The 12746-nt window shown below is 43.2% G+C and overlaps 1 protein-coding gene across 5 annotated transcripts in view; it reads left to right on the plus strand.

The window, feature by feature from the left end:
- Window positions 1-5686: 5686 nt before the first annotated feature.
- The window catches only part of LOC102999159 (NACHT, LRR and PYD domains-containing protein 12-like), a 46435-nt gene continuing 39375 nt past the window's right edge, over window positions 5687-12746 (plus strand). Inside the window, exons 1-2 of one of the 5 annotated variants that reach the window (XM_057538429.1) lie at window positions 5687-5793; window positions 7400-7466. The gene's annotated coding sequence lies outside the window, so the exon portion shown is untranslated. Of the gene's footprint in view, window positions 6039-6374; window positions 6425-7399; window positions 7467-12746 lie in introns of those variants that run through there. The other 4 variants (XM_057538428.1, XM_057538430.1, XM_057538431.1 and 1 more) reach the window with 4 other exon arrangements.

Consider the following 12746-nt stretch of genomic DNA (forward strand, 5'->3'; position numbering starts at 1 on the left):
GGAAGACTAAAGAAATGAAGGTATAAGGCCCAAGGAAACACGGCACATTCAGTTTCAGTGACTGGGCCAGAAGGTGGGAATTAAGGAAGAACAAAGAAAATCCCAGTGCTGGAACCTAGTGGTTAAAGTCAGGATAGGGCCAGATGTAAGCTGACTTGCTGTTAAACATCTGGCCTGTAGAAGGAGCCTGGGAAGGTTAGGAGATCCCCGCCCCCCCCCCCCAGAGCTGGGCTTGGACATACTTTAATGAGAGTTACTAAAGGGGGAATGCAATGTGAAGCGAAGCAGGCCAGTCAAGGGTGGCAGCTAGCAAAGCGACTAGGAACTATAGCCCAAAGGCAAGAGGGTTAAAATATAAAAGACAAAAATTTGGAATTTCAGGGGTTAGTGGCCCATCTGGAGAACAGCAGCCCATGCAGAAGCTGAATATGGGGCTATTACCCACAGCTAAGAGTTTATACATTTTTGGGGATGTGATGTTTGGAAAGGCTGGCTCCATCTTAATGTGCCAGGCCAGAGCAGACATGGAGTTCTTTATATTCCCCTTCCTAGAAATAGGGCTGGTCCTAGAGTCTCAGTGAAGCTGAGCCTGTAGGTAGGGGTGAGGTGGTCTGTTAAAAAGATTAGGAGTAATGGAGGCCAAATAATAGGTTGTTACATGGATACTGGAAATGTATATAGCATGATAGCTAATGAGAATGACTCTCCCTCACTGCGAACTTCTAGGAGTTAGGGTTAGGACCAAGGTGGTCTTCCTATAACTGTTGGGCATAATGCACAAATTAAAGTTGTGATAGGTCTGGCCTGGTCATTCATGAGGCGTTTATTTATGTTCCAAGGACTCTACTCATATCTGCGGGGGCATATTAACAAGTATTCCTGACTTTATAATCTGGTGGGGTATGCAACTCAATAAATCTTCCCCAATAATTTTCAATCTCTGAATTAGAGTTTCTAGTGGTAGCTGAAAAACGAAGCCTTTATTGGAGACGCAGGGGTGAGAGTGGAAGCTCTTACCTGACTTGTACATAGGAGATACTTGGTAAGTGCTGGTTGAATAGAATAAGAACCTGATAAGCAGAATGACAAATGGGCCACCTCATATATTGTAAGGTTTGTGTTAGGTGAACTCCACACCACCACTCATATAATTCCTCTCAGGCATGTATCTCTGGTCCAGCATTCCCACAACTCCCTCTTGGTTAACAGGCTATTGTTCTTTATGGCCAGTCTCTTTCAAAGGGAGCATTTAGAAGAATTAATATATTAGCCACCAGTAATGTGTAAATGGAAGGGCATGGGCAAAATTCACATCTTGGACTTCCATGGTGGTGCAGTGGTTAAGAATCTGCCTGCCAATGCAGGGGACACGGGTTTGATCACTGGTCCGGGAAGATCCCACATGCCACGGAGCAACTAAGCCCGTGAGCCACAACTACCGAGCCTGCACTCTAGAGCCTGTGCTCCACAACAAGAGCAGCCACCGCAATGAGAAGCCCATGCGCAGCAACGAAGACCCAACACAGCCAAAAAAAAAAAAAAAATTTACATCTCTACCAACTCCTCACTCTACCTCTTCCTTCCTTCTCAGAAAACAAGAAAATGTTAACAAGGACCTTCCAGAGGCAATGCTTTTGTTGTCTAACCTAGGGGTGATGGGGGTGGGGCAAGCTTCAGATTTTCAGGTTTGGAAAGGGTCAGCCAACAGTGCTCTGGCAAGCCTGTTGGGAACATATTTTGGGCCAAGAGCAGTCTTTCTTTCTTTTTTTTTTAACATCTTTATTGGAGTATAATTGCTTTACAATGGTGTGTTAGTTTCTGCTTTACAACAAAGTGAATCATTTATACATATACATATGTTCCCATATCTCTTCCCTCTTGTGTCTCCCTCCCTCCCACCCTCCATATCCCATCCCTCTAGGTGGTCACAAAGCACAGAGCTGATCTCCCTGTGCTATGTGGCTGCTTCCCACTAGCTATCTATTTTATGTTTGGTAGTGTATATATGTCCATGTCACTCTCTCACTTCGTCACAGCTTACCCTTCCCCCTCCCCATATCCTCAAGTCCATTCTCTAGTAGGTCTGTGTCTTTATTCCTGTCTTGCCCCTAGGTTCTTCATGACCTTTTTTCTTAGATTCCATATATATGTGTTAGCATACAGTATTTCTTTTTCTCTTTCTGACTTACTTCACTCTGTATGACAGACTCTAGGCCCATCCACCTCACTACAAATAACTCAATTTCGTTTCTTTTTATGGCTGAGTAATATTCCATTGTATATATGTGCCACATCTTCTTTATCCACTCATCTGTCGATGGACACTTAGGTTGCTTCCATGTCCTGGCTATTGTAAATAGAGCTGCAATGAACATTTTGGTACATGACTCTTTTTGAATTCTGGTTTTCTCAGGGTATATGCCCAGTAGTGGGATTGCTGGGTCATATGGTAGTTCTATTTTTAGTTTTTTAAGGAACCTCCATGCATTTTTCACAGAACTAGAAAAAATTCCACAATTTGTATGGAAACACAAAAGACCCCGAATAGCCAAAGCAATCTTGAGAATGAAAAATGGAGCTGGATTAATCATGCTCCCTGACTTCAGACTATACTACAAAGCTACAGTAATCAAGACAGTATGGTACTGGCACAGAAACAGAAATATAGATCAATGGAACAGGATAGAAAGCCCAGAGATAAACCCATGCACATATGGTCACCTTATCTTTGATAAAGGAGGCAAGAATATACAGTGGAGAAAAGACAGCCTCTTCAATAAGTGGTGCTGGGAAAACTGGACAGGTACATGTAAAACTATGAAATTAGAACACTCCCTAACACCATACACAAAAATAAACTCAAAATGGATTCGAGACCTAAATGTAAGGCCAGACACTATCAAACTCTTAGAGGAAAACATAGGCAGAACACTCTATGACATAAATCACAGCAAGATCCTTTTTGACCCACCTCCTAGAGAAATGGAAATAAAAACAAAAATAAACAAATGGGACCTAATGAAACTTAAAAGCTTTTGCACAGCAAAGGAAACCATAAACAAGATGAAAAGACAACCCTCAGAATGGGAGAAAATATTTGCAATGAAGCAACTGACAAAGGATTAATCTCCAAAATTTACAAGCAGCTCATGCAGGTCAATATCAAAAAAACAAACAACCCAATCCAAAAATGGGCAGAAGACCTAAATAGACATTTCTCCAAAGAAGATATACAGATTGCCAACAAACACATGAAAGAATGCTCAACATCATTAATCATTAGAGAAATGCAAATCAAAACTACAATGAGATATCATCTCACACTGGTCAGAATGGCCATCATCAAAAATTCTACAAAGAATAAATGCTGGAGAGGGTGTGGAGAAAAGGGAACACTCTTGCACTGTTGGTGGGGACGTAAAGAGGAGTCTTTCAAATAACAGAATGTAAATGCCCACTCTACTTGTGCATAGACGGCAAAGAGGATCTGCTACTCCTCCCGCCAGATTGGAAGTCCCAGAAACATGGAATTTGGGCTGATTCTCCCGATGCACAGTGGCAGGAAAAGGCCATTATGATGTACATATCTTTTTGTTCAGCTCAACTCCCTCAGTGATAAGGGAGGGTGCTGTGATATACCAGAAATGTGAAATTCACAGCAAGCAGCAAGTACACAAGGCAAGGTGAGTCCAAGGCCTAACTCATTTAGCAGGTAAAGATACAATGAATCACGTTCAGAGTCAGTTTTTTATTTTATTAGTGAAAGGAAAAGTAGTCAGAGTTTCCTGCTCCTAGTGGTTGGTATCCCAAGCACCAAAAAGAATTACACTGAAACAAAAGGGGCCAGAGGACTGCAATGGTAGTTATGAGATATCCAGTTGCTCTGAAGCCAATTCTAGACTGCCACTAAATGACTTTATAGTCTGTAGCTCTCTTCTGAGTGGGATGAGTCAGGAAGACTCTTATCTCATCAGATCTCAGCAGGTGGGAGGCGATGAAAAACTGTCTCTTGACAGTTTCCCATGGGAAAGGAGAGATACAGAGGTGAGTGGGAGATGGCCCTGAAGCAACTTCTTGCAAGCCTCCTATCTTCTTGTTCTCTGGGAGGATCACAGGCATTTTGCCAAGACTCAGATTAGCTGTGGTTCAAGCCTTTGCCTGCGGGGTTTATGTGGATAATGCAGTTTCCAGGGTACCGTGGTGGAGCTGTTGTTCTATAGCAGTTAGCTGAAGGCCCAGGTACCTTCCCTGGAGGGGGAAAAAAGGAAGTAAAGTCAGAGTCTGCTGAGGAACTTCCTTTCTCCCTCCTTCCTGCTGACCTTCTATTTATGTCCTTTCATTCAGTCTCTTTGGGGTTTGGGACAGGGTGGGGCAGGAATTAAAGGAATAATGGGACACACAACAAATTCAGGCCCTGAAAGATTCAGTACCAAGGCCAGAGAATCCCAAAGCCCAAGTCCTTTGCTATCCATTTCTGGCTCTTAGTTTTTCAACTCTGAATTGAAATGTATGAGTAATTTCTAAGGTCCCTTCTAGCTCTAACAGTATTAATTTCCATAAATGCAAGTTTAGTGAATGTAGTGGTAGGAGCCTAATCTGCATACCTACCCCAAGAATGTTGGGACATGAGGGCAGATCATCAGGAACCCTATGACTAGAACAGAAAGGTGGATAACATTACTGTCACTTTAGGACCGCTATCAGATTTCCTTTTGGGGTCACTCTACTCCTCCATACACACTTGGATTCATTCAGAGCTCCCCCCACCAATCTCCTCCACTTAACATTTGCCACCATTATTTTTGAGTTTTCCACTTCAGCCCTCTCCCCCTTCCTTCTTTACTTACTAACTGTACAAGATGCAAATACTGATCTAGCTAGCCACAGCTCAGTTTCAAATTTCAGGTCAGCTGTCTGACAGTCGTCCATGTAGGAAACTGCCAAAGACATTCCATTTTCCAAGGGCAGAGCAGGTCACTTGATACAGCAATCAACAGGAGTCCTATGTGCCACCTTTCCCAATCATAGCCCTTCTTCCTCAAACTTCCACAAATGCACCCCTTACTTGGCATAGCCACTAGTCCAAGTTATCATTCAATCACCCATTTATTCATTAACTCAACAAATAATTTATTGATAGCTGCTTTATGTCAGGTGCTGTAGTTCGGTGATAAAGAAAATACGTAGTCTCTGCCCTCATGAGACTCACAATCTAGAGGTGAGACAGACCACCAAATGAACACCTTTGTAATAATAGGAGCTATCACTGATTGATTGCTTACAGTGTCCCTGACACTATTCTCAGCACTGGAGATGGAGTAACTAATTTAATTCTCCCAGTAACACTATGAGGTAAAGACTACTAGTATTGACTCCAAAGGACACGAAGAGTTAATTCCTGTGCCCTCGCCCAGACCAGAAGATTCCGTGGTGCCCGGTAGTTGCTAGCAAGGGTCTTGGCTCTGGCTGCCTTTGGCGCGGGGGTAAAGGAGTCACGGCCCAGCACCTAGGAAAAGATCCAGCCTAGTGGCTCCTGGATTCGGGGTTGACCAGGCAGGATTCCCAGGACTGCGCTAGACACCCTCGAAACCTCTCCCACCGCGGTTTTCCCATCCTCTTTTTTCCTCCCCTTTCCCTCCCGCTCCCCAGTGCCCCCCCCGCCCCTTTCCAGGCCGGCCCCTCCCTCTGAGACGCCTCCTCTCTGAGTCATTTCCCCTTCTCCGCCCCAAGACCTTGGCTCTCCCTTCCCTCTGGCTGGAAGGAGAGGAAGGGCAAACTGGCTTTGGGAACCAGGTGAGCGCTTTTCTCAGCGAGGACGAGAAACGCCTCCCGCCGCACCACCCTACCCCCCAGCGCCCACTCCGTTGGGAGGGACAGGAAATCGAGGGAGTTCCCTCCGGCTGAGCGGCTGGCTTCCCCGTAGTCCGAAGGCCCCGGTGGCCGAGCGTGGGAGGTGCCACACCCCGCCCGGTGTCTCCTGGGATGCGAGGAGGGAAGCGGCGGCCCAGTTGGACTGGCCTGCAGCAGGCTCGTGCGGGGTGAGCTCAGCGCGCCGGGGAGGGACCTCGGGGCCCGCGAAGCTGGGGGGCGGGGAGGGCCGGGCCGCCAGCCCCCGAGGAAAGCCCGCCCTGGAAAGAGGAGATGGGAGAGGCTCTAGAGGATGCGCGTGTGGAGGGGGGTCGAGGCGCAGGACTTGGGGAACACGCGTCTGCGCGGAGAGGCGCGGGAGGACGCGCCTGGTTGCAGCAATTTATGGGGGTGTGTGTGGAGAACCTTAGCGCGTGCGTGCGGCGCGTCCGTGGGGGGGTGCGTGCGTGTGGGGTGCGTGCGTGTAGGCGTGCGTGGAGGGGGGGAGGAGAGAACAGGAAGGAATGCTGAGGGACGCCGGGGGTGGGGACTGACACCGCGAGCTTGCGGGATTGAGGTAAAGATATCAGAGCATCTCCGGCTGACAGCTCCGAGTCAGCATTCTTAACTTTTTTATTTTTTTGAAGGGGGGGTGGAGGGTGGACGTGACCCGTTTGAAATTCTAAGGAAAAGTATCGATCATCTCCTCAAAAAGAAAAAACAAAAACAAAAACCCAAACAAAAGCACATGGTGGTTCCTGGGCCCAAGGACGGCCATCCGTAGACCCCAGACTGTGGCTGAAGTCGGGCAGAAAACCCAAATAGGTGATTTAGGTATTCGCCACTGGATCTTGTGATTCTGTGACGGGGGAACGGAACAGGTGACCGAGCTGTTGCCTCCTTTCTCTGCGGGCCCGTCCTGGGCTTGGTGGCTTCCAGGCCGTGTCACCGTGCCTTTGGGAGGTGGCGCCCTCAGAGTGGGTGTATGAAACGGGGTCGCTCCCCAGGGTACGGCCGCTCCGGGGCCCATGGCCTTCCCCATCCAGCTGGGGAGCCAGGCCTTGCAACTGGGTCCCGTGAGCCGGCCGGCTGGTCAGCCCAGATCTGGGCACCGGCCTCAGACGTGCTGGTCAGCTCCCTGCTCTTGCTCAGGTCCTCAGGTCGGAGCGCAGCGCGTCCTCGGATCCCCGCACCCGGGTGTAGTGTGGGGAGTGCGGCTCTAAGGTTGGCCCTTGGCTGGGTAAGTGACTAGGAGAGCAGCGGATTGGGGTTCTGATTCCGTCTTTATCATTAACTAACTGTGGGATGTGAAGCAATTTCCCTCATCTTTCTGCGCCTCACTTTACTCATTTGTAAAATGGGAGAGTAGCTCACAGCGTGGTTGGAAGTGTAAATAAGACTATAATAAATTCCCAGCAAACGGAAGCATTTAATGAATGTCATCATACCTTAAGTATAAATATAAATAAGTAAGTAAGTAGATAAGTTAAAGTAGAAATTGTATCCTGAAAGAATGTATTAAACTGCTGGTTTTCTTTTTGGTCTCTTCTAGGCACACCTAGTTGTGCCATCCTCAGCCAAAGCCCACCAGATCCATCCTGTAAAGTCACACGCCTGAAGTAAGTGGGCTTTTAGTTTGAATCTTTTGTAATGTTCCGAGAGATAAGGCTTAGTCTACCATCAGCTCTCACCTGGATTGCTGCCTTGGTCGCCAAGCCTTCACACTTGGCCTGCTTCCCTCCCGTTCATTTTCTGTGTTGCAGTCAGAGATATCATTCCCTCTGAGCTACGAAGTAACCTGCTGGTTGGGAGCACAGACCTTGGTGTCAGACAGATCTCTTTCAGATCCCAACTGCACCCTGCTCCATCACTTTTTGTGTGACCTTGCACAAGTTACTTCACCTCTTTAAGAATCCTCTTCCTTATCTGTAAAAGGGGTTAATGGTGGTCTCTACCTCATATAGGTGTTGTGAGAAGTTCCAGAAGTAATGCATATAGAGTGGCCCATAGTAGCTCATAGTAGCTCAGTAAATGGCAGATTAAAATGGATTAAAGCAGTGGGACTGCTAACAAGAGTGTCTGAAGTGATGTACCATGGCAACTAGACTGGACAGGGAGTTAAGCAATGAGGTGGTAATGAGCTGAAGAATGGGAGAAGTCAAAGGATGGGAGATCTTGATGAGAATGAGGAGTGGGTATTCTGAGAACCAAGAAGTAATAAGGGTAAGAGGTTGTAGCCAGAGATTGGGTTAGTGGAGTTCAGAAATTCTGAAGTGGAGCAGCTCCATGTTTATCGGGTGGTCTAGGGCACTGATAGCTAGAAATGGCATGTGAAGTGGCATGTAGTCAGAGGTTGCAGAAGTAGAGGAGGTCAAGGGACAATGAAGCTAGAGTGTTGGATGAGTCATCCATAGCCATTGAGGTCGCTTATCTGATGACATGGGTTGGAATGGAGAGGAAAATGGAGCTAGTGCCGATAAGGTCCACCCTGATTAACAGGGAGCAGTCATTTATTTCACAGATATTTACTGAGCTCTTACTAAATGTCAGGTTATAACAAGACAGGCAAGAGTCCTGCTCTCATGGAGCTTACAGTCTAGTAGGAGTGATAACAGACATTAATAATCCCACCTATAAGTAGAAAACTGCAAAGTGAGATAAGAGCTATGAAGGAAAAACAAGCATTCTATAAGTACCTATAACAGGAGGACCTGACTCTGTCTGGAATGTCAGGGAAGACTCTCCTAAAGAAGTGATGAGAACTGAAGGATCAGCTGGGGTAGAAGGAGATAGAGGAGGGATGAATGGAGGAAGTGTCCACATAGAGGAAACAAACATCATGTGCAGAGACCTGAAGCTAGAACATGTGCAAGGGACTTGAAGTACTGAAAGGTGTCTGCTGTGGCTAGAGCACATTAAGCAAGGGAGAGAGTATTGGGAGCTGAGACTGGATGGCAGGGCCCCTTAATTATTTTGGGCTTTATCCTAGGAGCATTGGGAATACTCCTACTAAAGGGTTTTGATTAGGTGAATGACATGATTTATCTGTATTTGTTTCTTTTTTTAAAAAATAAATTTATTTATTTATTTTTGGCTGCGTTGGGTTTTATTTGCTGCACACAGGCTTTCTCTAGTTGCGGCGAGCGGGGGCTACTCTGTTGCGGTGCACGGGCTTCTCACTGCGGTGGCTTCTCTTGTTGCAGAGCACGGGCTCTAGGCACGTGGGCTTCAGTAGTTGTGGCACGCAGGCTCAGTAGTTGTGGTGAACAGGCTTAGTTGCTCCACGGCATGTGGGATCTTCCCGGACCAGGGCTTGAACCCATGTCCCCTGCATTGGCAGGCAGATTCTTAACCACTGCACCAGCAGGGAAGTCCTAGATTTATCTGTATTTCTATGTTTCTTCCTCCCACCTCAGTTTTTTTCAGATATAATTGATATATAACATTGTACAGTTTAAGATGTACAACATAATGATTTGATATGTTTATATATTGCAAAATGATTACCGTAGTATTTCTTAAGTAATGCACAACTATGTGCTCATTAGAACAAAATAATCAAACAACACAAGTATATAAATTGTGAAAGTCCAATTTGTATTTTTCTTTCTATGCATTAGAATACATATGTACACATGTATAATACAGTAGATGTATACATTATTCTATATATAGAATTATATATATAATATAGCAACTAGCTTTTTCCACTTAACAGTGTGTCTTTGACTTTTTCCATGTCTTTATTTTTTAATTACTCAATAATATATAAATATATTTTCATGGTAAAAGATTGAAACAGTACACAGGTGTAGAGATAGTAAATCTTGAGACTTGCCTTTTCTGCTCCCTCTATAGTTGTTACTTCCACCCCCACCCCCCCAAAAAAGCAAAACAAAGAATAAACTAATTGTCAACAGTTTGGTGAGTATCCTTACAATCGCCTTTCCATGCATTTATATGAATAAATAAGTCCTTATACCATATATGATTTATTCATATCATTATGCAGCTTTTAAATTTCTTATTTATTGACTTAATTACACAATTGACACACGAATACATTTTTCTTTCAGAGGATTAGAATGTTACAGGGAAGGCTAAAACCTCCTTTAGTCGTCATTGATTTTCTCCCTGATTCTTCCCCTCCCTACTCACTGTTGGACTTAGCTTCTTCCAGACCTTTTCTCTCTCTCTCTCTTTCTCTCTCTCTCTCTCCCTCTCTCTCACACACACACACACACAATATATATATAGTATTATTTAGTGTTATTTAAAAATGTAAATTATTTATACTCCAGTAAAGATGTTAAATATATATATATATATATATATATATATATATATATATATATATATATAAATTTTATCATGCTTATGTGTATTGTTCTGCTACTTGCTACTTTTCACCCAACATAATGTCTGAGAACTTTTCCCGTTAGTACATGTAAATCTAACTTGTTCTTTTTCACTGTTTCGGAGTATTCTACAGAACAGATATGCTATAATTCATGTAGCCATTTCCCCATTGTCATGATTATTTCCAAGTTTTTTGCTAATATAAAATGTGCTGCAATGTATATCCTTCTACATGCCTCCCTCTTTCCTTTCTCTACTCACTCCAAATGCTACCTTTAATCAATACTAGATTCTTATGCATATTTAGGTTTGTTTCAGAATTCTTTATTTGGTTCTACTGATCCATTTATTTATACTTGCATTCATACCACACTTTAAATTTCTATAGTTTTATAATGTTTGATATCTGACATGGAAAGTCATCTTTTTTCTTCAATTTTGTGTTATTCTTGCATATTTACTTTTTAGTATAGATTTTAGGATCAAATTATCATACCCAAATAGAATCTTATTGGCATTTTTGTTGGCCTCACATTGAGTTTCCGGATTTAACGGGGGAGAATTGGCACCTTTACATTAATGACTCTTCCTTTATATGAATATATGTGGTATGACTCTCCATTTATTCAGATTTTTAAGTCCTTTAATAACGTGTCATTTTCTCCATAAATGTATTGAACATATCTTGTTTGGGCTATTTCTAGATACTTTATAGCTTTTGTTGCTACTATTAATAGGATTTTTTTCTTTCATTTTGTAATCAGGGGTATATAAGATAACTTGTTTTTTGTTTGAAATTGTGTCCAACAACTTTACTGAATTCTCCTTCTTTCTAATAGTTTGTTCATTGAGTCTGTTGGATTTTCTAGGTTGGCAAACAGATTATGTGCAAATATTGATAGTTTTCTCTCTGGTTTCAATCTGTATACCACGTGTATTTTTCTTATCTGAATGCATTGTCTAGGACTTCCACTATAAGACTGAAGAGTAACAACGATATCAGACATCCTTAACTTATCCCTCCCTTTAATGGGAATGCTTCGAAAATTTCATCAAGTATGCTTCTTAGTGTGGGTTCTGGCAGTTGCCCTTTATTAAGTTAAGTAAGTTTTCTTTAATTCCTACTCTTTTGAGGCTTTTTAAAAACAAGAATGGCTATGAAATTTTATCAGCTGCTTTTTCACCTATAAGTTGGACATATAGGTTTTTCCCCTTTAACTTGTTAATGCATTGGATTGCATTGATAGCTTTTTAAAAACTTTCTATTATGATAATTTCCAAACATAAATGACAGTAGAGAGTACAGTAAACCCCCATGCACCCATAACTGAGCTTTAATAGCCATCAACATTTTGCCATACTTGTTTCAGCTATTCCCCTCCCCTCTTTTGTTCTGGGATGTTTTAGGCTAATCATGAGCATCATATGATTTCACTCCTAAATATTTCAGTATGCCTCACCAAAAAAATTGTAGCAAAAATGACATCTTCTCATATAATCATAATGCCATTATAATACTAATACCCAGCATATCTTCCGATTTTTCCAATTGTCTAAAAAATGGTTTTATTTTTTAGACTTTTAAAAAAAATAAATTTATTTTATTGTTGGCTGCGTTGGGTCTTCGTTACTGCGCAGGCTTTCTCTAGTTGGGAAGAGCCGAGGCTACTCTTTGTTGCACTGCGCGGGCTTCTCTTGTTGCAGTGGCTTCTCTTGTTGCGGAGCATGGGCTCTAGGCACGCGGGCTTCAGTAGTTGTGGCACGCGGGCTCAGTAGTTGTGGCGCACGGGCTTAGTTGCTCCACGGCATGTGGGATCTTCCCGGACCAGGGCTCAAACCTGTGTCCCCTGCATTGGCAGGCAGATTCCTAACCACTGCACCACCAGGGAAGTCCTAAAAAATGTTTTTACCATTGGGGTTTCTTCCAGTCAGGACCCAACCAACAACTCATTGTATTAGGTTATATCTCTTAGATTTCTTTTAAGTTTTTAAAAAGCTAAGACAGGACAACACCTCCTCCCTTTTATTTTCATGGCATTGGTTTGTTGAAGAAACCTGCCATTTGTTCTATAGACTCTCCCACATTCTGGATTTGGCTGATTACTTCCGTGAGGTGCTGTTTTATCTGTTTCTGTATTGTTTGTATTTCCTGTAGACTGGAAGGTGGATCTAAATGCTTGATTAGATTCAGGTTCTTATTATTTGTTGAGACTGTTCAGTGGTTGATACTATGTACTTTCTTTTACATAATGTTTGCTTGTCTCACTCTTAATGATACTAAAAATGGATTGAAGTGGTGTTAGTCTGATCCTGTCATTGTAAAGTTCTCCATCATCCTTTCACCTAGTGGCTTTACCATCCATTTGATAACTATTATCTGAGTCAATTATTTCGTTAAGGATTTCAAAATAATAAGTTTCTAATTCTATTATTCTTTCTGAATTTATTAGCTAGCATACCTCTGTAAGAAGAACTATCTCTCCTCTACTAGGGCTACTTGGTAAGCCTAAAATACAGTTCCTATACGAAAGACAGGATAA

Source organism: Balaenoptera acutorostrata, chromosome X, assembly GCF_949987535.1.
Source record: "Balaenoptera acutorostrata chromosome X, mBalAcu1.1, whole genome shotgun sequence".
Taxonomy (NCBI): Eukaryota; Metazoa; Chordata; class Mammalia; order Artiodactyla; family Balaenopteridae; genus Balaenoptera; species Balaenoptera acutorostrata.